The sequence below is a fragment of the Microtus oregoni genome, unplaced genomic scaffold (assembly GCF_018167655.1).
Source record: "Microtus oregoni isolate MIOR12 unplaced genomic scaffold, Mior012 000001F_ref0000356, whole genome shotgun sequence".
Lineage (NCBI taxonomy): Eukaryota > Metazoa > Chordata > Mammalia > Rodentia > Cricetidae > Microtus > Microtus oregoni.
In genome coordinates, this window is record NW_024543060.1 from 59773560 (window position 1) to 59796500 (window position 22941).

General features: G+C 43.2%; 1 protein-coding gene across 2 annotated transcripts in view; it reads left to right on the forward strand.

Annotated features, from left to right (window-relative positions):
- Positions 1-733: 733 nt before the first annotated feature.
- Tafa2 (TAFA chemokine like family member 2) overlaps positions 734-22941 on the forward strand; it is a 452112-nt gene continuing 429904 nt past the window's right edge. Inside the window, exon 1 of one of the 2 annotated variants that reach the window (XR_005976475.1) lies at positions 734-2094. The gene's annotated coding sequence lies outside the window, so the exon portion shown is untranslated. The remainder of the gene's footprint in view (positions 2095-22941) is intronic. The other variant, XM_041676392.1, reaches the window with a different exon arrangement.

Sequence of the window (22941 nt, forward strand, 5' to 3'; positions counted from 1 at the left end):
TTTGAACTGGAAAGAATTAAGCCATCTTGAAAAATTAACCTAGCTGAACAGGAGGAATCAATTAAAAACAAGATCCTCGAGTAAGGATTGGGTAAGGTTTCCCGAGTCAGCATTTTCTTTCTTTGTGTCTAATTCTATTCTTATTTACTCATTTTTCATACTATCCTAACTACTAGTTTACAGTTTTTCTCATTTATAAACACGATCAAAATGAACGGAGGCTAAGAAGGATTTTTTTTTTTTTTTTTTTTTTTTTGCGACATCACATGTACACTGTTAAACCAAGACCCAGTTTGGCCTTAAGGACATGACCATCTAGGGTCCTGCTATGAGGTTTCTGTAATCATCAGGAGATTCCTTCAGCAATGAATATGCTGGCATGGGATTGTGTAGAAAAATCTTACCTTTAAATCCATCAGCGTTTGGAAGTGGTAGAAATGCAAAATTTTCTGCCATTGGATAATATTTTCTTTTTTATAATTTGTGGAAAAAAAATTCGGAGTCCCAATGATAGCCCGCAAAGCGGTCTAACTCAGTTTTCCCGCTAGAGGGAGACATAGTCCAGTATTTGTAGCTTTTGCCGCTGCCTGGTCCTGTGTTTTTCTGCAGGAAGGTGGTTTGCTCTCAACCGCTGCAGCCACTGTTAACAGAATTGGGAGGGAGAGAGAGCGGGAGTCAAAAGCCTCCCTGTCTTGTCATCCCATTTTACTGCTTAACCCAGCCTGGAGTGTCAGAACCCAGCTCTCTCTGCCTTCTCTGTGTTTTGTACTGTGGGGCCAGTCGCTCCTATTGTGGTGGTCAGCCCGCTGAGTGGAACAGGGGGTCTAGGGTGGACCAGCGGGGTTCTGCCCGTTGGGGTGACTTTCTAACATCATCACTGGTGTATTTTGACAGTACAACGTTTGTGGTGGGACTCAGAGAGGAGGAGCTTTTGATTGCTTTTGGCTTCTTTTTCTCCTGGTGATCTGGATTTGTTTCCTCGGGCCCCTCCCCTTGTTCTGTTCTTTCTCACTCCCGCCTTTAGCGAAGTGACACAGGCGACACCTGCTCGCTTGTGTCTGATGCTGGAACTCGCACCTTCGCGCTAGGCGCACCCGTGACTGGGGGACAGCAGAGGGTTCCTTTTCCTTGAAGCACGCGATGCCTTAGAGTGGCAGCGGGCGGGCTGCGAGGACCTCGGCCGGCTGCACTTGAAGGCGGGGTCGAGGGGCTGCAGCTGGTCAGGAGTTGCTGCTAAGTGGACTCGGAGTCAACCGCGTCCAGGTGTCGGAGAGGGCACCGGCGGGGACCTGTGTGCGAGCTGCGGGAACGCGGACGCCTCGCGGGGGGACGGCGGCAGAGCGCAGAGCCAGCGAGCCTGCTCAGAACCGGTCCACACCGGAGCCTCATAGACCTGAGCGAACCGGGGAAACTCGAGGAGTCGCACGGTGGAGGCTGCTCTGTTGAAGGTGAATCATCGCGTCCAATTGCCTTTCCCCAGAGAACCCGGGGGAGGGCGGGAGAGGGGTGGGGGACGTGTGAGCGCGCGCGTGTGTGAAAGGGAAAGACGACGCGGGGTGAGAGGAAAAGTCTTCGCTCGCGGCTAAAAGCAAACAAATCGGAGATGGAATAAGACCGGCGATTGCTGGAGCCCGCCTGGATCCTCCTGGCAGTCGCGGGAGCGGAGCGCACCGGGCGCAGCGCCGAGGACAGCCAGGGCGACCAGGGGCGCCGCCGGGGGCTGCGGACACTTTGGCTTCCTTTCGCTCAGTCAACAAACCTTTTGATTACTTTGACACTGTGGGATAAAGACCAGAGACCAGAGACCGGCCTCGCGCGCTGCACCTCCCACTTGCTTCGGGGAGGGGACCCCCCAGCTTGTATGTGAAGACACTGCCGAGCCCCCCTTTAGCCTTCGGAGGAGGCAGCACCCACACGCGCACTCGGGGTCACACTCGCTCGCACACACCGGCGGACTTCAGGTCCCTATGCCCCTGGATGGTGCCAGCGGACCGGCATCTCCGAAGCGATGCATGAGCGGTAAGGCTGGCGTCGGCCCGCGGAAGCTACAGGACCATCGCTAGGTGCTGCCGCCACCGGGACGCCCGGCTGCAGGTAGGTGCGAGCCGCGCCTTCGGGAACCTTCTGGCTTTGGGGACCCCAGTGGCCACGCGAGGACCGAGCGCCCCCCCAGCCCGCGTGGGCACCTTGCTTCCCTCCGCTTCCTCGAGGGCCCGGGGCAGAAACGAGCTCCCCCCAGGAGACTATGATGAGGGTAGATGCGGTCCCGCAGCCTGCTTCCCCTGCCCCCGAAGACAGTAAGGACGGGGCGGGGATGAGGGACAACCGGAGGGGGACGAGCCATGACATGAGATTTGGGTAGCAGGGTCCTCCCCTCCCCTTTCTTATTTCAGAAGGCGAGAGACCCAAGCGAGGACCCAAGAGGGTTTTAATTGACTCCCTCGCCAGTTCTGGCTGGTGAGCATTTGAGACTTTTCATAAGGAGTTGGGGGGTCGCAGTCAAGGCGGAAATCAGTGAGGACTGATGATGATCCACGGAACGCGGCAGGTCGCCTGTCTGCAATACCTACTTTCTGTTCACTTCTGACTAGTTCATTCTCAGGCCTGTCTGCAGAGGGTGGGCGTTTCCGTGGGGGGTTTTGATCCCTCCACCTTTAACTATGCCCATCAAGAACCGCGTTCCTAAGTTCCGGAGCCTCGCCCGCTTAAAGGTTTTCTTTCATTCTGGCAACAGACTCGTTATTACCGAATGAAATAGCTTTTTGTAAAGGCTACTACAAGACAGCCTTCATAAAGGGTCTTTCAATGAACAGCTTTTTTTTGGGGGGGGGGGGAGGCACAGCTGGCGGTGGCGGTGGTGGTGAGGAACTACTGGCTTTTCATTTCTTTCTAGGCAGATGTCTTCCACATCTTGCCTGTAGCGCAGGTTTCTCTGCCCACCTGCCTTGCTGCCCCCTCCTCCTTCTAAAAGGCTAGGTGTCTACCAAGAGGTGTCTTCAGGGATGGATGGCTCTTAGCTATTAGCAGGCACATTTCCAGAAACTGCTTTTGTAAAGGCAAAGTTTGAGGTCCATTGCCCTATTTCTTCTGGAGCTGCCGGCTGAGCCGTCCGGTCTCCACTGGAGGAGGTACCCAAGGTTCTCTAAGAGCCCTTGGGGAGACCATGCTTTCCCGTTCAGTATTCCACTTCGTGGCCAGTGTTAAACCATTGCCCAAGCCTTAGGAATTGAATGTGTAGTAACTACAGTGACCAGCTACTCCCACCCTGTGTGCTTGGTGAGTTTTCCTCATGCCAATAAGAGAGAGAATAAAACAGCCTCCTTTTCTGAGTGTGAAACCTCCTCTTGAATTTCAAAGTCCTTGCTGGGTTTGAAAACAAACAAAAGCTCATCTAGATCCCACACCTAGTTTTTCTCACTCTGAAGAGACGCCCAAATAACTCAGCCACCCCCAATAACTCAGTGTCTGAGGGTCCTTCTCTGGACAGGGTGAAATTTCAATGACTGTCAGCTGGCTGGTAATTATCTGGTTCCTGTCTGCCCAGCCAGATTGGTGCAGACACTACCCTTCAGAGTGTTATCAATTAGCACCTTTAAACTGCTCTATTAGGCGAGATAACTTAAGACAATTGAGTAATTAATTTAAGGTTTCCATGTGAAGTAATAAAGGAGATTACTGGCAAAGAAGATTAAACATACATTTGTCGGTGAAAGAATCAGAGCGTGAGGGATATTGTATTTTCCCTTTCCATGTTTGCACATGTATTCCCTAACTGGTAAGTACTTTACAATTTTAAAATCCGCCCCAAACCTCATACATTTCCAATAACAGATCAGAAACATTTGATTCTTTTTCTTCTTCATGCTGTTCGGTATCTCTCCAGTCAATTGTTTTGACCTTTTTAAAGTCTTAATTTTAAAAGCCATCAGTAACCACTTATAAGCCACCAGTAACCACACTGAAGCTTGCTTTATTCTAATTTCCCCAATTTCCAGTGCAAACAGTTCGCTTGTATTATTTATATGATAAGGTTTTGAGAACACTGTCATTGTAAACTGAGGACTTAGGCACGGGGAGACTTGTAAGAGGCAAACATAGTTTTAGTGTTGCTAATTCAAAATGGCATTAAAAAATCCCCTGAAAGTCGTGGTTATTTTCTTGCCTTTAAAAACGGTGGTTGAGCATGCTCAGCTTCACATTTACATACAGTGCTCTTCCTTTTATGCTTCTTAAAGAGTCAGGAAACCTTTGTGTCAAAGCAAATTCCTATACAATGTTACAAGTTACGAGAGAGGGGAAGGTGAGGGGCCTGGGTGTGTGCGTGTGGGTGTGATTTTGAATTGGAAGAATGTTAGCTATTGTAACGGTGACAAAGTGGAGAGAAAAGATGCCTGTGAACCTGACTCAAAATGGATACAGTCTGCTCAGCCGCTGCATTATCTGCATTATAGTATTTACTAACCACCAAGTTACAAAATGTGATGTCATGCCTGTAAAGAAAGGTCTATTTTTAGACTTAGCCACTTTTCCCTTTTAAAAATTTATAAAGTGATAAAACTTTGGGTGGTATAACATTTTAGAGAATTTATTTTGCCTTGTCAGAGAAACTTAGTAGTCCTGGATTTAGTATTTGTAACATAGTGTTTTGATAGCCATCTTAAATGGCATTTTCATATGGAAATGTCCAAAGTATAGTTTAAGGTCGACTTAGCACCAACTGGATCTTATGGATTACCCTGAACAGGAAGGGTAGTCATTGCCTCTCCAGCGTTTCTTATCACGGCTCTCAAAAGAGAGTACTGTTGGATCGTGTTCAAGCTGAGGTGTAGTTGCAAACTGATGGACATTTGCTAATAAGATTTGTAATGCATGTCCCAAACGAGGAACTCTCCGAAGTGCCATTGGCTGCGTCTATCATATTTGAAAAGCTGTAACATTCAGAATGGAAACAGCTCAGTGGCCCGACTTGCAATTCTGCAGTATTTTATTAGAGATGCCTCACTAAGTAGCATTATTTGGCAGCTGTTTTGTTCATTGAAAATTCAAGCAAAAATGAGGAACTTTACCATATAATGGCGGTCTTGTTTTCTTGGCGAGAACCTATAAATCGAGGTAAAAATAAGCGTCTAACAGTCTGCTTTGATCTATGTCTGGTATTTACAAATGCAATTCATCAATCTGTTACTAGCAGGACCCCATCAAAACAAAGAGAAGAAATTCATTAATACCAGCTGCTGCTAGCCATGAAGGCCAAGCCGGCTGAAGCTGCAGCATTTCTGGGCCCCTTGCGCACACGGTGTTTCACGGGATGTGCCTTCCTTTTCAGTCACTCTTGTTGTGATGCCTTGGAAGAGGAGAATTTACCATTCTGTTGGGGGAATTCTTTGGAGCTTTAGCTGGAGTACATCGAGCTATTTAGACATTTCATTGATAAAGAAAAGAGCGGGTATTTTAAGTTTGGAGCGCGGCCTGGAGCGGTTTACGGACAGGTGGGACTAGCGGGCAGACCCTAGAAGTTCGCTTCTGTTCTGCAGTTGCCATGGGACACGGGCATGTTACGTAGTTTGCTGCAGGTCTGACTCTCTGCATTCAGCGCAGTGTTTCAGAGTTCTTATCATGAAGTAAAACTGCTCATTTTGTCTTCTGTTTCTTTTTCTTATAGAAATTTGAAGAAGAATGCCTATGCTTTCTAGAGTATGAAGGAAGTAGAATTTAGATATATTTCTTGTGCGTTGTGTTTCTATATCATCTCTATGTCCATACATATGCAAATGTTTTTAATGGTAGCCATGTAAAACATTGATTTTGTGTTAAAAAAGACAAGAAAAACTTTATTAAAGGTCTTTATTTGTATATATCCAGTTTCTGCTAATTTACATAATGACCTACAGCAAACTGCATCCATAGCTTAACAAAATAACTTATGATTGAGTTTTACACTTTGATCCATTGTTATATGCAGCACATATATTTTTATTTCTAAGATACTTTCATCGACCACTAAGTTACAAACACAAAATATAAGACTCTTTTTTTCCCTGACATGTCTTTGTTGGCTCTCACCGAGGACTGTAATAATAGACCCACTATTCACTAATTTGGTATCAGTTTGGCAAGTGATTGGCATTGCCATCAGAAATCACAGAGCTTAGTTTGCTTGCAAATCAGATGGATAGTGAATACATAGGCTGTAAGGAGAGACTTCTAATGTGCTTACAATGACCCAGGTGAGGCCTGGGATATAGCTAAGGAATCAGAGTATACTTGCCTATATTAGATGAAGCCCGGTTAATCTTCCTTCAGATTCCCAAATTGTTCCTTAGGAGCTGTAATTGCTTTATGATTTTCCCTGAATGGCCAGTTAGCAAAGGTATATTTCCCTTTCCTCTAGCAATAGTACATCTGGTCATTCAATTAAACTTATATTTGTATTGCTTTTTTCTATGCAGTAGATTTTGGAAACTCCTTACTGTGAGATTCAATAATGCAATAACGTTGCATTCCAGCAATTACTACGATGGCAGACTCAGTACTCGACAAAGTGGAGACAACCAGACAAATGCATCGCCTTTGCTCTTAATTGTGGGCTTTGCAGAACAAACCGTGCACACAAAACCTAGAGAGTTTGAGGTGGCTTTGGGTGCCAAGGCTTGTTTTACTAAATATTTGCATATTTATACATTACTCCCTACAAACTTGTCAGTGTATAATTGCATGTATGTGAACGGGCAACTTTGTTGCTCCTTAAAGGTCATGCGAAGATTCTAAACCTTCCAATTTGCTGTGTTAATTGCCTGTGCCCTCCTGTTGCTGTGCTTACTAGTTCAGAGCAGCACTCGGCTTTCTTTGGCGAACCAGGCATCTCTTCATCAACAAATACGTGGACATAGTCACAGTGGATGCAAGATAGAAGATTTGGGGACAGTATATTTGTGTTCCGGAACTCAAGTTTCAAGTTGGGATAGCCTGGGCTAGGAGGAGACAGATTCTTTCCAGAGTAAACCAAAACCTCTATAATTTAAAATTGTCCTCTGTATGTGCAAATGCTGCCCTGGTATTCTTTCATTTGAATCTTAGTTTTTTTAAAAAATCTTTTTAAAGTGCCTTTTTCTTGCTGAAAGTAAATGAAATTGTACTTAAATATTCAAGAAGTAACTACGTTCACTCTCTCCTAACACCCCTGCTTCATAATATCCACAGTATGCTTGTTCTATTATGAAAAAGATCATACTTTTCTACTAAGAAAAGCAAGGTGTCCTTTATAGTTGTTGTCTCTGTGGACTGGACACACAACCAAAAAAGTGTTGTTTTTTTTTTGTGTGTGTATATGTGCATTAGAATCTAACGAAGTGTCAGCTGTGTGACAATAGACTTTTTCTAGAATATTTTTCTTGAGAGAACAACTCTCAAACAAATTTTACTGAAACAATGGGTGTTATGCACTGATAGAATGAGCGTGACTGCTCCTGTTGGGTGAGAATTCAGAAATGGAACCCGGACTGCTCTGTGGACTGGAGAGGGAGGGGGAGAGGAGTGGGGGAAGGGGAGAAGGGTGGGAGGAGGGGGAGGGAAATGGGAGGCTGGGAGGAGGTGGAAACTTGTTTTTTGTTTATGTTTTTTTTTCTTCTTTTCTTAATTAAAAAAAAATAAAAGAAAGAAAGAAAAAAAAAGAAATGGTCAATTCAAAACACTGGAGGAAAATAACATACATACATACATACAGACACACATACAGGCATATGTGCATGCATACATAAATACACAGACACAGACAGGCACACGCACACACACATACACACAGAATATTTGTGTTCCAGAACACACAGAATGTGTGTGTATGTGTGTGCACAGTCGTCCCTCACATGATTTGGTAAGAGGTGAACATCCATTAGCTTGCTGATTTGGTCAACAGATGACAGACGTAAATTGCTATTATAAAGCTTGTGTGGGATGGTGTGAGACCATAAGAGTGTGACTTTATTCTGTGGGCCACAGTTCCGCAGTCACGCATTTCTTCAGGGGAGTTTGCACGATAATTCACGCTCTTGATGCTAATGGCTATGGTGGGGTCGCAACACTGAACAGGTTGAAATCTTATGAGGCAGTTTGTGGGTCTTCTTGGTGCTCTATTCTTGTCAAATCAGCAGTGACAGGCCGTAGGTCTCAGTCTGTAATGGTTCCACCGTCCACTGCCTGTTCTCATTGTCACTAATGTAGAATGGTTTGATCAACCCAAGTAGAAATTAGGTTGGCAGACAAACCACCATATATTATATGATGATGTGATACATTCATTCAAAATCTGTAAATTAAAAAATTTAATAATCCTTAGGAAGGTCCTCTTATTCAATAAGTATTTATTTAATATTGCCAGTCAATTTGGCACAATAAAAACACCATAGTCCAGGGGCTTATGTGCAAACATTTATTTTTCATAGGTCTGGTACCTGGGATTTCAAAAGCAGATGTGCCTGGAGAAGACAGATACCTTCTTAGAGGTGAGGGAGGAGAGAGAAAAGGAGAGAAATGGGGGGAAGAGAGAGAGAGTGAGGGGGCATATTTCCTTCTTGGAGGCTATTGGTTATATGAATAGCAAACACTGAGTGCGTCAATAAACCAAACCAAACCAAACCAAACCAAAAAGGGAAACCAATTGTCCTCAAGGATCTTTCCATTTTGGTAAATCACCCAGAGTTCTGAGATGGCTCCAAAGGAATGGCTGAACAATGAACTGTTCCGTACCTGCTTTTGTGGGTCATTCTTATTTTTAATTGTGAAGAACAGACCTTAAAAGAACTAATTGCAATAATTAAATATTTGAGTCAGGGTGGATTGTGAAGGAAGACAGCATCCTGTGTATGTAAAGTGAAGTAGGTAGACCTGGAAACTGACTGCAGCTCACAAAGTCCGCCAGCAGAAGGAGTGACTCCGATGGTTGGTGGTCGTTCCCTTTCCTGAATTACACACGCAGAGTGTAGGTCAGAGACAAGGCATGGCCGAGACCATCTCTGAGGGGGTGCAAATTCAAGTGCCCGTCGGAGTCAGGCTGGGAATACAAATAAATGAATAATACCAAGGAGAAGATGACAGACGGCCACTGACAGTGTTGTTCATGCTGTTGGGGAGAACTGAGAGAGTAGGGGAGAGCCAGGCTAATATCTGATTGAGACAGCTGAGACTTGATATGAATATGTTGCTATGATGGAATGGATTCTCTGACTTGTAGAATGGAATATGGATATGCAGACTTTTAAATGTGAAGCTTCCAGAATTATAAATGATGACAATGAACTCAAATTTGTAGTAATTTATTAGTCTAGAGGTAAATTTTTAGGTTATATGCATGTGAAGTGAAAAGTTTTTATGGCCCAATAAGTCTCTCCGCCGACAAAATAATCCAAATCAGATCAAGTCAAACCAAATTAGAAAAAGCCCAGGTTTAATGGATACTAGTGCTCCCAATGGCCTTTCAGGCCCTCAGAGAGGAGATGGGGAGGAAGACCGGGAAACCACGTGTTTGTTTTCTGGGGGGCAGTTTAAATACCCTATGAGAGTGGTCTTGAGCCTCTCTGGGGAAGGAGTCATCGTTGGTGGGCTTTCTCGGAGGTGGATTCTGGACTGAGGCAACTCCCAGGGGAGGGGACTTGGGATGGAACTTCCCACCCATTCTAGACTTTTTGGCTACATGGATGCCAGGGGCTGAGGTGAAGCCTTAACCCAAACATCCCAGACTCTTTGGGTATAGGGGTGCCAGGGGTTGACATGAAGCCTTAATCCAAACGTTCCAGATCCTTTGGCTACATGGATGCCAGGGGGTGAGGTGACACTTTCAACCAAACATGAAGGACTATGGGTATATCATTGTCAACAGAGGGGTATGTAGAGACAATGAATTAGGGATATGTGTGCCAGCTCCTTTGTCATCTCCAGTCACACTCTTCCAGCTCTACTCGTAGACTGTGGCTGACAGTAAAACATCCAGCAGGAGGAGCAGAATGAGACAGATGGGTGACTCAATTTGGTCCCAGTCTTAAGATTAATTCATTCAGATGACTATGCTTGATGTTGAACTCAGTCTGAATTTGGTGCTGGGGTGAAGGGTAAGACGGTGCAGAAGTCTCCTGTATTCTTTCTGAGGCTATTTTAGGTTTCACTTAAATTTGAGCTCCTAGATGGAGAAGGCTGTGGAAAATTACCCAACTCTATTCTAGGAACCCAAGGTCAAGATGCATCGGCTGACTAGCTTGTGTTGAACTGCTGGCTTGAGTGGCACCCCTCCCAGCTAACTGCTTATCTTAGCTTCTGTTAAACTGCTTGCTTGCTCATAACCACCCCACTGCAGCTGACTGCTCCTCCCCCATCACCCCAGCTGACTGCTTATCTTAGCTTCTGTTAAACTGCTTGCTTGCTCATAACCACCCCACTGCAGCTGACTGCTCCTCCCCCATCACCCCAGCTAACTGCTTATCTTAGATTCTGTCAAATTGCTTGCTTATGTGACACTACCCCTCCCAGCTCCCCACCTGTCCTTCACTCCCCCCCCCCCCTCCCGAGCTGAGCTAGATGTCAGGATGTGGTTTTTGCACTCAAAAACCCTGGACTCTGGACACTTGGTGCTACATTTCGATCTTGAATACCTGAGAGTAGTCCCATTCACCTGGAATAATGACTTTCAATGGACTATAATCTGTGCCTGAGTGGTCATCTCTGGTGAGATCACTGTTCCATCCTCTTAGGGTTAGGGTTGGGGTTAGAGTCATACAGGGTATAGAGAAGTTTAAGTTTAAGCCAAACACTTGGAATAGGCTGTGTAGTTCTGTGATAAGGAAGAATGGCCGTCTTCCTTAGAATAGGTTGTGTAGTTCTGTGATAAGGAAGAATGGCCGTCTTCCTTAGGCCATTGCCTCTTTACCTTCTATGTGCAGACACAAATCTCATGGAGGAATTTCCTTAAAGTATGAATTCTGAAGTAGGGCTTGGGAATCTATATTTCCAGGTTCTCAGGCTAAGTTAATACTATTAGCTGGTGGAGAGCAGTTTGTGTTGTAAGCTTTTGGACAGTGTTTTCCACTGACTATGGTTCCAGGCGTTGAGAAAGGAGGAAGGCAGCTCTTGCCTCTTTGACAGCCTGCTCCCAGTTGTGAGCTGAACCTGCCAGTGACCCAGCTCTTGCTCAGAGGCTCTGACCTGCCAACTTAATAAGTGTTCTGTTGCTCTCTAGTCTTCTCTTCAGAAAACAGACGATGCCTCTAAAACGCAAACCAGAAATTGTTTGTTCTTGATACATTAATGACTTCTTACAATTTTAAAAAATGAATTTATCCATTTCATAACCAAGCTGTTTATATATATATATATATATATATATTCTACCATACAGGAGTAATTTTAGCTCTTTAGATCATTTTTGGGAATTTCAAGAATAACTGCCAACATTTAAAGCTTAGATGTCAAGATTTGGGCACAGTGTCGGGAATCTGGTTCTGTCCGAGTGGCAGTGTGCAGGGAGACTTGGAGGCTTATTTTCTTGTATTCTTTCTTGACTGCTCTCTGAAAGTGACTATTCTCTTTGTAAGCAGTGCTCTGATTGAATATGGTGCCTCACATCTGTAATACCATTGCTGAAGAGTGACTGAGGCAGGAGGATTACTGGGAGTATGAGGCTAGTCTGATACGAGGACAGCCTGGGCAGCAGGGTCTCCAAACCAGAAAGAGACGTTAACTATCCTCCTCCTGTCCAGCAAATGACTCTGCTTTGCTGCTTGAAATAACGTTTCTAACGTGTTTTCTTTAGGATTAAAGTGTGGTTTAGTGATTTTGAAGTTCTTGCCTTTGTATGATAGTAGCGTTTCGTTTCCTAAGCCAGATATGCTAATATCGGAAGGTACCCTATCTCACATGTATGACTCTTTTGCTGGCTGATCTAGTTCTCGTGTCACAAGCTTGGTGCACTAGGTAAAGCCTTTGTCATCCATTTTTATCAGAACTCTGGAAATTATTGTTTATATATGGCAATAAACCAATTATATAATGATACCAGACTCAGACCTGACAGTCCGAGTGCATAGAACAATTTTTTGTGTGCTATGATTAATATGGTTTTCAGCATTCATATGTTAACTCTTATGCCTTTCCTCCGTCTACATGTTTGTAAGCTCCTAGCTTGTCGAATAGCTCTTCTTATAGCTGAGCAGTGTGTGGGTTCACTTTACCAAATCTGGGGTAAGCATGTCTATATGTATACATAATTTATCTTTTTAAATTTTATGTACGTTGGTGTTTTGCCTACATGTACTATGTGAGGGTGCTGGATCATCCCAAACTGGAGTTCTAGGCGGCCGTTGAGCTACCATGCGGCCATGTGGGTGCTGGGAATTGAACCCAGTATTAACATCTGATCCATCTCTCCAGTCCTGAATGTCTGCATCTTATTTCTCTGATTTAGGGTTTATCATGTCATTTGATACATAATAGATAATAAACTCAATGGGAAGGTGACTGTTAACTACATATTGATTAGGGTGTAACTCTGGAACACCTCCTTAATGTGTAAGGGAGTACTTGGGGAATAACCATCATTTATTCTAAGTGTGTGCATGTGTGTGCATTTGAGTGTGTGAATGGGTGTGTGCATGTGAGTGAATGTGTATGCTTCCCAAATCTAAGCTGACTTTAAAAAGATTTATTTCTAAATCTCAAAGTTGGATGGGAAAGGCAGGGAGTGTGGAGAGCGTGGGAAAAAAGAAGTGGGGGTGCTTAATAGACTCAAAATACAGTGCATATAATTCTCAAAGAATTCATAAAGATGATATCAAAAATGTGCCTGTAAATGAAAAGAAAATATTTATTTGTATATAAAAGGTAGCAGCAAAAAATAAAATAAGCATACCGATCCCCAATTCCATTCTTTATATAATTTAATATAGCCTGTAGCTTTGGAGATGACATATGCTATGATCATGCTGTTACATAAATTAAAAAATTCAATATTTGTCAATGCCAAATTTAGTGTTGTTAGTCATATATGGAATATATTTTGATTGATCTTGCCACTAATTTGACTCATCATTCATTAGGGAATTTAAACCCATTTATCCTTATTTACATAATTATCATTTTCATGATCAGATAGTATTTTTTTAAAGTTTGGTAATTTTACTGACTGTCATTGCTTTTGTTGTTATAATTCTGAATCTATTTAGTACAGACAATATGCGTTCAGATATTTATTGATTTTGTGTTAGCTATTCTAGGTTAAATAAAGCTTTTAAATGTCTGCTGCTATAGAAAAATTAAAAAAATTAAAACTGCCTATAGTTGATTATTAAGAAAAGTAGTACATTCAATAAAATCTAAAAGGTCAATTACTTATATAATAAAATTTAAAGCGAAATATTTTTGAATTTTGTTTAAAGGCTTCCTTTACAACTATATGCTATAATATCTTCATGGTTTGCTGTATAAAGTGTGTTTTGTGGACTTGAATGGTTATGATGACAGACTATAAACTGAACGGACTTTTCCCTCTCCCTGTATTGTCTAAAAATATTCAAACTTACATAGTTAAATCAAATGTGCTGAAGCTGGTGCTGCTGTGGAACTTGCTGGAAAACATATATCTGTTCTTCTTTCCTGACTCAATTCCAATAAGATATTAGCGAGAATTTTAGAACGATTTTAAAAATCAACAACTGAAATTAATAAAGCTTCCTGCACATAGGTGAATTTTATCTCAGAGCAGCCTCTGCTATACTTCCCAGAAGACTGAGTGAGCAGCGTTTTCCCAAGCCTGTGACCTTTTCCTGAGAGCTGATTTCATACAGTGTTTAAGCAGACTGCAGGGCTTGTGGTTAATATCTCACTTTGTATTTTCTGAAATCTGAATCAGGTTCTCCAGACAGATGAAATGGCAGACTGGAGTGAGCTGAGGGTAAAAGGCAAGTTTACTAACTGGCGAGTGGGTGTGGCAAAGTGGCCTGGTGAAGGGTGTGACCCAGAAGAGATGCGGAGTAGAAGGCCAGATGGAGGGAGATACAGGGAGAAGGCAGAGGTCGGGGAAAACTGTCACAGTAGTGTTTTTTATACAAAGGAAAGAACTAATCAACCTTCAAGAGGTAAGCAGCAAGACCCAGAATAAATTTATTGTAAAATAGCAAGACTGCAGAGGAGAGATGAACTGTGTCGAAGGAGGTTTTCTTCTCCGTTTCTGTCCAGGAATAAAACTTTCTATCAAGGCCCATTTCCAAACTGAAGGTCTGACCTTGCACCTGCTAATTGTCAGCCCTTAAAAAAGGTTACCAAACGTCTTTGTCATCAGTTTTCTCACTGGCAAAAGAGATGACTGGATGTAATGACCGCTTAGATGTCACTACATTTATGAGTAACTGATAATCTTATGCACCCATGTTCCTATGCTCTCATTGGAACATATCTCGGCCACTGTCCATTTTGACTCCTTGTATTGTTAAAATGATTTCATAAGATGCTTATAGTTTTAGCTGAGGTATCATCCTGCACATGTTTATGGGAGGCACGGTGTGTTGTTCAGTCCTGTATGCAATGTGTGATGACCAAATCCAACTAGAGAGGACCCATCAAATGCAATTTTTATAATTCCTCTGTGGTAAGTATGGAAAACATGTTTTCTGGTAGTTATTCTGAAGCACACATTTAAAAACTAATGATAGGGGCTGGAGAGATGGCTCAGAGGTTATGAGCACTGGTTGCTCTTCCAGAGGTCCCAAGTTCAATTCCCAGGAACCACATGGTGGCTCACAATGATCTGTAATGAGATCTGGTGCCCTCTTTTAGCCTGTGTGAGTATACATACAGTCAGAACATTGTATACATAGTAACTAAATAAAGAAAACCTTTAAAAAATAATGGTATGTTTTTAAACATAAAGCAAAGAAAACAATCCCAGAGAATTTAGACAACAATGAGGACCCTAAGAGAGACATACATAGATCTAATCTACATGGGAAGTAGAAAAAGACAAGATCTACTGAGTAAATTGGGAGCATGGGGACCTTGGGGGAATGTTGAGGGGAGGGGAGTGGCAGGGAGGAGATCAGAGAACAAGGTAAAGCTCAATAAAAAAATCAATAAAAAATTAATGGTAGAAACTTTTCCATGCAACAGAACATCAGAACTTACTTTTTTCTGATTCCTATCAATTTTGTAGTTTTTTTTTTATATATAACCCAATTGCTTTCCTCTTTCCTCCTGAAACCCTGATGGCAAACAGTTAAATATTCTGGTATTGTCCCACAAATCCTTGTAGATATACTTCTCCTCAATCTTCCTCTACTGGGTAACTTTTGAAATCAGACTTTTATTATTTTTTCAACTGGCACATATTCATAAAGATCTATAAGGGAATATTAGATATTTTGATATGTGCATACATTATATAATCATCAAATCAGCCTAATTATGTATTCTTCTTAAGCACTTATAATTTGTACCAAGACTCTTTAAAACCTCCTTTTCTAGTTATTTTGAAATATATAGAGCTTAACGCTTAGAGAACTCACCGTACTCTGAAACCAAGCACTAAAGCTTCTTATTTTACTGGAACATTGTCGCTGCCTACCACTCTTGTCCCATCTCACTCCTCCTATCCTTCCTAGCCTTTGGTAACCACCCTCTTCTTCTTCATTCCACAAGGCCAGCTTTTTCTGAGCACTCTTTTGCATGAGACCATGCAGTGGTGTTTCAGCACATCAATTATTTCACGTGGTGTAATATTCTCCAAGGCCATACCACTTTTTCAAGAATGAATTCCATTGTGTGTTTCTACCACATTGAAGACTCATTTGTTCACTGATAGGTACTTAGGCTGATTCTCTGTCTTGGCTATAGCCAATGGTGCTGCAGTCAGCACTGGAGGGCTGATGTCTCTTCAATATGATTTTGTCTCATTTGGCTGTATAAACAACAGTGGGTCTGCTGATCATCTGATAGCTCTGTTTTTAATTTTCTGAGGTACCTCAATACGGTTTTGTGCAATGACGGTGACAATCTGTATTCTTGCCAACAGTATGTGGGCATTCCTCCTTCTCCCTACCATTGCCAGTTTGTTATTTTTGTCTTTTTGATAATAGCCATTCTAAATGAGGCAGCATGGCGTCTCATTTTGGTTTTGATTTTTTTTTTTTTATTTTAATTTATTTATTTATTAAGAATTTCTGCCTCTTCCCCACAACCGCTTCCCATTTCCCTCCCCCTCCCCCGATCAAGTCCCCCCCCCTCATCTGCTCGAAGAGCAATCAGGGTTCCCTGACCTGTGGGAAGCCCAAGGACTGCCCACCTCTATCCAGGTCTCCTAAGGTGAGCATTCAAACTGCCTAGGCTCCCACAAAGCCAGTACGTGCAGTAGGATCAAAAACCCACTGCAATTGTTCTTGAGTTCTCAGTATTCCTCATTGTCCGCTATGTTCAGCTAGTCTGGATTTATCCCATGCTTTTTCAGACCTAGGCCAGCTGGCCTTGGTGAGATCCCAATAGAACATCCCCATTGTCTTAGTGTGTGGGTGCACCCCTTGTGGTCCTGAGTTCCTTGCTCGTGCTCCGTCTCCTTCTGCTCCTGATTTGGACCTTGAGATTTCTGTCCGGTGCTCCCGTGTGGGTCTCTGTCTCTGTCTCCTTTCATCGCCTGATGAAGGTTAATATTCCTGAGGATGCCTATGTGTTTGTCTTTGGATTCACCTTATTTAGCTTCTCTAGGAACATGAATTATAGGCTCAATGTCCTTTATTTATGGCTAGAAACCAAATATGAGTGAGTACATCCCATGTTCCTCTTTTTGGGTCTGGCTTACCTCACTCAGGATAGTGTTTTCTATTTCCATCCATTTGTATGCAAAATTCAAGAAGTCCTTGTTTTTTACTGCTGAGTAATACTCTAATATGTATATATTCCATACTTTCTTCATCCATTCTTCCGTTGAAGGGCATCTAGGTTGTTTCCAGGTTCTGGCTATTACAAACAATGCTGCCATGAACATAGTTGAGCATATACTTTTGTTGTATGATAGGGCCTCTCTTGGGTATATTCCCAAGAGTGGTATTGCTGGATCCAGGGGTAGGTTGATCCCGAATTTCCTGAGAAACCGAAACACTGCTTTCCAGAGTGGTTGCACAAGTTTGCATTCCCACCAGCAATGGGTGAGTGTACCCCTTTCTCCACAACCTCTCCAGCAAAGGCTATCATTGGTGTTTTTGATTTTAGCCATTCTGACAGGTGTAAGGTGGTATCTTAAAGTTGTCTTGATTTGCATTTCCCTGATCGCTAAGGAAGTTGAGCATGACCTTAAGTGTCTTTTGGCCATTTGAAGTTCTTCTGTTGAGAATTCTCTGTTCAGATCAGTGCCCCATTTTATAATTGGGTTGATTAGCCTTTTACGGTCTAGTTTCTTGAGTTCTTTATATATTTTGGAGATCAAACCTTTGTCAGTTGCAGGGTTGGTGAAGATCTTCTCCCAGTCAGTGGGTTGTCTTTTTGTCTTAGTGACAGTGTCCTTTGCTTTACAGAAGCTTCTCAGCCTCAGGAAGTCCCATTTATTCAATGATGCCCTTAGTGTCTGTGCTGCTGGGGTTATACATAGGAAGTGGTCTCCTGTGCCCATGTGCTGTAGAGTACTTCCCACTTTCTCTTCTATCAGGTTCAGTGTGTTCGGACTGATATTGAGGTCTTTAATCCATTTGGATTTGAGTTTTGTGCATGGTGATAGATATGGATCTATTTTCATTCTTCTACAGATTGACATCCAGTTTTGCCAGCACCATTTGTTGAAGATGCTCTCTTTTTTCCATTGTATACTTTTAGCTCCTTTATCGAAGATCAGGTGTTCATAGGTTTGTGGGTTAATGTCAGGGTCTTCTATTCGATTCCATTGGTCGACTTCTCTGTTTTTATGCCAATACCAAGCTGTTTTCAATACTGTAGCTCTGTAATAGAGTTTGAAGTCAGGGATGGTAATGCCTCCAGACAATCTTTTATTGTATAAGATTGTTTTGGCTATCCTGGGTTTTTTGTTTTTCCATATAAAGTTGATTATTGTCTTCTCCAGATCTGTGAAGAATTTTGATGGGCTTTTGATGGGGATTGCATTGAATCTATAGATTGCTTTTGGTAGAATTGCCATTTTTACTATGTTGGTCCTCCCAATCCAAGAGCAAGGGAGGTCTTTCCATTTTCTGGTGTCTTCTTCAATTTCTTTCTTCAAAGACTTATAGTTCTTGTCAAGTAGATCTTTCACTTCCTTGGTCAGGGTTACCCCAAGGTATTTTATGCTATTTGTGGCTATCGTGAAAGGTGATGCTTCTCTGATTTCCCTCTCTGCTTCCTTATCCTTGGTGTATAGGAAGGCAACTGATTTTTTGGAGTTGATCTTGTATCCTGCCACGTTACTAAAGCTGTTTATCAGCTGTAGGAGTTCTTTGGTAGAATTTTTGGGGTCGCTTATGTACACTATCATATCATCTGCAAATAACGAAAGCTTAACTTCTTCCTTTCCAATACGAATCCCCTTGATCTCCTTATGTTGTCTTATTGCTATTGCTAGAATTTCAAGCACTATATTGAAGAGGTATGGCGAGAGTGGACATCCTTGTCGTGTTCCTGATTTTAGTGGGATGGCTTTGAGTTTTTCTCCGTTCAATTTAATGTTAGCTGTTGGCTTGCTGTAAATAGCTTTTATTATATTTAGGTAGGACCCTTGTATCCCTATTCTCTCCAAGACCTTTATCATAAAGGGGTGTTGAATTTTGTCGAATGCTTTTTCCGCATCTAGTGAAATGATCATATGGTTTTTTTCTTTCAGTTTATTTATATGGTGGATTACATTGATAGATTTGCGTATGTTGAACCAGCCCTGCATCTCTGGGATGAAGCCTACTTGATCATAATGGATAATTTTTCTTATGTGTTCTTGGATTCGGTTTGCCATTATTTTATTGAAGATTTTTGCGTCGATGTTCATGAGTGAGATCGGTCTGTAATTCTCTTTCTTGGTTGGGTCTTTTTGTGGTTTTGGTATCAGGGTAACTGTAGCTTCATAAAAGGAATTTGGCAATGACTCTTCTGATTCTATATTGTGAAATACCTTAAGGAGTATAGGTATTAATTCTTCTTGGAAGTTCTGGTAGAATTCTGCATTGAAACCATCTGGTCCTGGGCTTTTTTTCGAAGGGAGATTTTTGATAACCATTTCTAATTCTTCGCGAGAAACCGGTCTATTTAGATCATTCACCTGGTCTTGGTTTAGCTTTGGTATATGATACTTATTTAAAAAAATGTCCATTTCTTTTGTATTTTCCAGTTTTGTGGCGTACAGGCTTTTGTAGTAAGATCTAATGATTCTCTGAATTTCCTCTGTGTCTGTGGTTATGTCCCCCTTTTCATTTCTGATCTTATTTATTTGCGTGTTCTCTCTCTGTCGTTTAATTAGTTTGGATAGGGGTTTGTCGATCTTGTTGATTTTCTCCAAGAACCAGCTTTTTGTTTCATTGATTCTTTGGACTGTTTTCTGTGTTTCTATTTTGTTGATTTCAGCCCTCAGTTTTATTATTTCCAGTCTTCTACTTCTCCTGGGCGCGTCTGCTTCTTTTTTTTCTAGAGCTTTCAGGTGTGTTTTTAAGTCCCCAATGTATGCATTCTCCGTTTTCTTTAAGTGGGCACTTAGTGCTATGAACTTTCCTCTTAGCACTGCTTTCATTGTGTCCCATAGGTTTGAGTATGTTGTCCCTTTATTTTCATTAAATTCAAGGAAGACTTTAATTTCTTTCTTGATTTCTTCCTTGACCCAGGCGTGGTTCAGTAGTTGACTGTTCAGTTTCCATGAGTTTCTCGGTTTTTTGGGGGCAGCGTGGTTGTTGCCTTCTAACTTTAATCCGTGATGATCTGATAAGACACAGGTGGACACTGAGATTTTTTTGTATCTGTGGAGGTTTCCTTTGTTTCCGAGTATGTGGTCAATTTTTGAGAAGGTTCCATGAGCTGCAGAGAAGAAGGTATATTCTTTCCTATTTGGGTGGAATGTTCTATAGATGTCTGTTAAGTCCATTTGCTTCATTACCTCCAATAATTCTCTTAATTCTCTATTAGGTTTCTGTCTGATTGACCTGTCCCTTGGAGAGAGAGGTGTGTTGAGGTCTCCTACTACTAGTGTGTGTGGTTTGATGTCTGCCTTGAGTTCTAGTAATATTTCTTTTACATAAGTAGGTGCTTTTATATTGGGGGCGTATATATTCAGGATTGAGACGTCCTCCTGATGAATTGTTCCTGTTATGAGTATAAAGTGACCGTCTCGGTCTCTTCTGATTGATTTTAGTTTGAAGTCAGTTTTGTTAGAAATTAGTATGGCCACACCTGCTTTTTTCTTAGGACCATTTGCTTGAAACACCTTTTCCCAACCCTTTACTCTGAGTAGGTGCCTGTCTTTGTGGTTGAGATGTGTTTCTTGCAAACAGCAGAATGTTGGATCCTGTTTTCGTATCCAATCTTTTAGCCTGTGTCTTTTTATAGGTGAATTGAGCCCATTAATATTAAGTGATATTAATGACCAGTGGTTGTTTACTCCGGTTATTCTTATTGCTTTTGGTAGTAGAGATTGTGTGTCTCCTTTCTTTGAGATGTGCTCGTGAAGGGCCATTAGATGCCTGGGTTATTGTAGGCAGTGTTGGCAGTGGTGGATTCCTTGGGTTGCGATTTTCCTTCTATTACTTTCTGTAGGGCTGGATTTGTGGCTATGTATTGTTTAAATTTGTTCTTATCCTGGAATGTCTTGTTTTCTCCGTTGATAGTGAACGATAGCTTGGCTGGGTATAGTAGTTTGGGTTTGCATCCATGGTCTCTTAGCTTCTGCAGAACCTCTATCCAGGACCTTCTGGCTTTCATAGTTTCCATCGAGAAGTCAGGTGTAAGTCTGATCGGTTTACCTTTATAAGTTACTTGCCCTTTTTCTTTTGCAGCTCTTAATATTCTTTCTTTAACCTGTATATTTTGTGTTTTGATTATTATATGGCGAGGAGATGTTTTTCTTTGATCCAGTCTGTTTGGTGTTCTGTATGCTTCTTGAATATTTAAATGAATATCTTTCTTTAAGTTGGGAAAGTTTTCTTCCATAATTTTGTTGAAAATATTTTCTGAGCCTTTGAGCTGTGACTCTTCTCCTTCTTCTATTCCTATTATTCTTAGGTTTGGTTTTTTTATTGTGTCCCATAGTTCCTGAATGTTTTGTGTTGAGAATTTGTTGGCTTTGCTGTTTTCTTTGATCTGTTCGTTTATTTTCTCTATGGTGTCCTCAGCATCTGAGAGTCTTTCTTCTAGCTCTTGGATTCTATTGATTATGCTTGTTTCTGTAGACTCAGCTCGTTGGCCTAGATTTTCCATATCCAGCTGGTCCTCAGTTTGTATTTTCTTCTTTGCCTTCATTTCAGTTTTCAATTCTTGAACTGTTTCCATTACCTGTTTGATGGTTTTTTCTTGGTTTCCCAGGGTATCATGTACGTATTTACTCATTTCTTCAAACTTTTTGTTGTACTTCTCATCCATTTCCATAAGGGCATTTTTTACATGTTGTTTAAGGGACTCTATTATCTTCATAAAGTCGATTTTTTCCACTTCTTCTGTGTTAGGTTGTTCAAATACTTCTGTTGTAAGATCATTGGGTTCTGATGTTTTCATGTTGTTTTTCGGATTATTGGGTGAGTTCTTGCCTTGGCGCCTGCCCATCTCCTCCTATTGATCCTATCCAATGGATCCTTTAGAAACCGGATCAGGTTTCCCTGCTGGCCAAGGGCTCCGCTTACAAAATGCCCTCACTCTCTTTTGTGGTTCCTGCTGCAGGCCAAGAACCCTCTCACCCCTCCGAAGGATCTTCAGGACAGGAACAGGCTCCCCTTGTGCCAGTGACCTGGCCAACCAAAGGCCTACCTCTTTGATTCAATCGTAGTAGGGCGATCTGCTCTCCTTATTGCAGCCTGTCCCAGCTGCTTGGGTCTGGCCACCGCTCAGCCGCGTCTGGCGCCGCTGCCGTGCTGCCGCCGCCGCTGCGCCGCGTCTGGCGCCGCCGCCGCTGCGCCGCGTCTGGCGCCGCCGCCGCTGCGCCGCGTCTGGCGCCGCCGCCGCTGCGCCGCGTCTGGCGCCGCCGCCGCTGCGCCTCTGTGCGTCTGGCGCCGCCGCCGCTGCGCCTCTGTGCGTCTGGCGCCGCCGCCGCTGCGCCTCTGTGCGTCTGGCGCCGCCGCCGCTGCGCCTCTGTGCGTCTGGCGCCGCCGCCGCTGCGCCTCTGTGCGTCTGGCGCCGCCGCCGCTGCGCCTCTGTGCGTCTGGCGCCGCCGCCGCTGCGCCTCTGTGCGTCTGGCGCCGCCGCCGCTGCGCCTCTGTGCGTCTGGCGCCGCCGCCGCTGCGCCTCTGTGCGTCTGGCGCCGCCGCCGCTGCGCCTCTGTGCGTCTGGCGCCGCCGCCGCTGCGCCTCTGTGCGTCTGGCGCCGCCGCCGCTGCGCCTCTGTGCGTCTGGCGCCGCCGCCGCTGCGCCTCTGTGCGTCTGGCGCCGCCGCCGCTGCGCCTCTGTGCGTCTGGCGCCGCCGCCGCTGCGCCTCTGTGCGTCTGGCGCCGCCGCCGCTGCGCCTCTGTGCGTCTGGCGCCGCCGCCGCTGCGCCTCTGTGCGTCTGGCGCCGCCGCCGCTGCGCCTCTGTGCGTCTGGCGCCGCCGCCGCTGCGCCTCTCGGTTTTGATTTTTATTTTCACGATAATGATATTGAGTTAAACTTCATATACCCATTGGCTACTTATCTATTTTTTGAGAAATGTTTGTTTACCTCTTTTGATTATTATTCAAATAGGTTTATTTATTTATTTATTTTTTGGTATTGACTTGATAGGCTATGAAATTCTTGAGGTCAATCAATGTTTCAGATTTTTCATCCTGTCTCTCCCAAG